Here is a 3,446-nt window from a genome sequence, read left to right as displayed (position 1 = left end):
TGTCACCCCGGCCTCGGTTCCTGCCTGTGGCAGGGGGTCAGGCGAGGTGATCTGTTCAGGTCCCTCCTGACCCAAGCTAGTAGGAAACTATAAAGCCCAGGCTGAAACGAGTGGCGTGGGGGAGACTTGCTTTCTAGTAGGGCTGCATATGGTGCTTGAATGACTTAACAGATTGGGAAGTGATCTGGCCAATTTGATTTGGGACACGAACTATTTTCCTTAAAAAAAAAAAAAAAAAAAAAAAAATCAAAAAAATCCACATCAACTGGGATTTCCCATCCAGTGTCTTCACTGCACAAACATCCTCTCTCTCCAAAGACCAGGAGGCTTGTTTGCCTGGGAGCAATGGGAAGAGCTTTTTTAATGACCCAGGGATATGGATAGGAATTAGGCGAGGAAGACTCCTTAATCAAAGGCCAGTGCCGGCGACCGAACGGCAGCAATTATGGGCCCCCACCGGAGCACGTACAATGGGACTTGACGGGGCTGGCTCACAACGGCGAAGTCTTGAAAAATCAAATGCGCGTTCTCCTAACGGGCATCACGGCAGGTCACAACGCACGCATTGGACTATGGGGCTGCCGCTGTATAAAGTCACCACATTTCATTTGACGGAGGGACGGGACCGGCATCTCCACGTCGTACCGTGCGCTCCTTGCCCGTCCCTCCTGAGCCCCGGGGCGGCGCGGAGAACCACCTGCTCCAAGCAGCGTCCCGTGCCAGGGGCCTCAGCCTCTTGAAAGGTGCAGTTCCCCTCATCCAAGCCAAAGTTACAAACAAGAGCAACCAATTAATGCTGAATGCAACAAGCCTCCTAATTAAGCCTAATAACCATGTCCAATTAGTGTCGAAAGTCTCTGATTTCCGGTTTACTTTGAGAGATCACTGCTAGGGCTATCAGGAGACGCATGCATTTGCTCGGACAGCGCGTATCCTGGGATTTGCCCGTCTCGTCGTCTCGTCCTGCGGTGATTGGTGCCTGTCCGAGCCGTCTTGGGAGAAAACGGCAACCCGGCGTCCTTTCTGTCCCCCACTTCCGCAAGCTGGGAAAGGCGCTGCCTAATCAATGCCTATACCTCCTCGCTGTGGGTCCACCTAGGGCTACACCAGAAGACTACGGAGCCGTCTCTTGGAGCCATTGCTTCCCATTGCAAATGCACCCAGCGTGCTTTTCTTCGCAAAGTGGCAGCTCCCAGGACCCCAAATCATTTTGATTTGTTTTTTTGCTGTTTGCTTGGCCTTCCCTATCTCTCTGTACCTTTGCAAATCCCCAGGTCCTTTGCCTTCAGTTTCTAATATTACAGGCCTTCGTGCTCCCTGTATCCCATGAAATGAAATATCCGGGAGGGACAACCCGTGCCTCGTTGCTGCATCTTGCAATTTAACAGTGCAAAATACAGACCGGTGTTTGACTCTGCAGCCTTGTGCCCTTAGTGCCGTATTACTTTGACACCAAATGCTGCTAACCTGGGGTGACGGAGACTGGAGATCGCCTGTCTAAAGCCAGACTTCTTGAATGCACACCAGCTGTGGTTGCAGCTTCTCATCAGGCATAATTATGCCAGGTGTGCCACATCCGGCAAAACTAAATGGTCCGTATACTCATTTAGCTGCAGTATTTTCTAATACGTGTTATCTAATAAAGACTTTTTTTTTTTTTTACAAAAATCATGTTGGTCTAATAAAAGATATTCTCTCTACTATGAGTCCTGATTGATACATTCTCTAATAGGACTATTGCAAGGAAGTACGAATAACACCTAGACCTAATTTATTGCAGAAGTTATACACAAATCTCTGTCCTCTTTGCTTTTGGGACCACTTTTTCGGTGCTTCCAATATGAGGTTTTATTTTTCCGGAGTTTTTGGCACTATGTGACAGGCCTCGGGAGTTTTCAGTGGCGGTGTCCGTTTGAGGCCACAGTTAAAAAAAGAAAAATCTGTCAAAATTTCCTACCTTCTCACATGACCTTCGTGCCCCCTTTTTAACACATTTTTCTGCAACCTTTGGAGGGTTTCCCTTTTTCGCTGGCGCCCATTGCTTTGCAGATCACCGTCCTGCTGCTTTTAAACAAAAGCTCGCCCAGTACTGACTGCTACCCCTCGAATGAGACGAGGAACTGGGAACAGGATCCCAGTTACCCTGAACTGGTAGCCTGGCTTACTTTTTGCAGGGTCTCGCCCCGAGATGTGGCTCGGACAATCATTCTCCATCTCCACCCGCCGCCTGAGACCAGGTGGGCTTTTGACTCGGATTGAGATAGCTGTGAGCGCTCAGTTTGCTTCCTTGCACTCGTGTGAAATGCCTGCACCCACCAAGTCTCTCCCGGTCGCAAACCTTTCGCAGCCGCAAAAACCATCTCTGCATTGTCTGCACCACAAAACTCAGACCCGCTCGCCGCTGCGCCTGCGAGAGGTTCAAATGCACCCGCTGCTGCAGAACCAGCCCCTGTCCAACGGCAGGGTATGTCTGGAGCGCGCCCCTTGTGATCGTCTTCTCTCGCTGCCCCGTTCCCCCTCACCCACGGTCGTCTGCTCTCCATGCCCACCTCCTCCATCCCCCCAATTTCCAGCCGTCCCCTCGGGCTGCCTCCTGTCTCCAGGACTCTCCTCTCGGGCCAGCAAAAGGCCCATCTCCATGACAGCTCCCTGTCCACCCACAAAGCCCAAGCCCAGAGGCCTGGCAAATAATGGGAGTGGCGGCCGTCTTAACTGGACTGAGGAGAAAGGGCAGCCGTCTTCACAGAGGGCAACCCATGGCCACGGTGGAGACAGGCAAAATCCACGGGGGTGAAGCCATACTCAGACCACAAAGGCTTGGTTTCTGGCTGAGCTGGTGGAGCTCCCCACTGCCTTCTGCGTCGCAGGCTCACACAGTCGGGTCGCCAAGCTATGTGGGCCCTGTGTGGATAAAGGAGGTTTTCCAAGCCAACGCCAACACCAATCCTAACAATAATGCCAACGCCAACACCAATGCCAACCCCAACACCAATGCCAATGTCAATGTCAATGTCAACACCAATGCCAACCACAACACTAATGCCAATGTTAACACCAACGCCAATGCCAACGCCAACGCCAACATTAATGTCAACCCCACCCGTTGCTGGGGGAAGCGTGTGACCCCAAAGGGAGCAACTACAGACTCCCTGAACTCTTCCGCAGACCAACACAATCCAAACAGCTGCAAGTTTGGGGCCCCTGCTCCAGCCTGGGGTGCAGCCTTAGTGCATGCACCATTTGAAGGTGCCCGTGGGCTGTCTCTGAAGAGCAGAGAATCGTCCACGCAAGCAAGGAGAACCCGTTTGCAAATCTCTCGGTCGGCCCTGAAAGCGGAGAGGCCCGGGGCTGAGCAGGCGGCGGGGAGCGAACTCGGTGTGCAGGAAGCGGTCTGTGCAGCAGCCGTCAGGTGGATAAACGGATGTCCCTTTCCAGAGCTCTCAGGT

This window comes from Alligator sinensis, unplaced genomic scaffold (assembly GCF_000455745.1).
Source record: "Alligator sinensis unplaced genomic scaffold, ASM45574v1 scaffold61_1, whole genome shotgun sequence".
Lineage (NCBI taxonomy): Eukaryota > Metazoa > Chordata > Crocodylia > Alligatoridae > Alligator > Alligator sinensis.
This window is presented reverse-complemented; position numbering follows the sequence as displayed.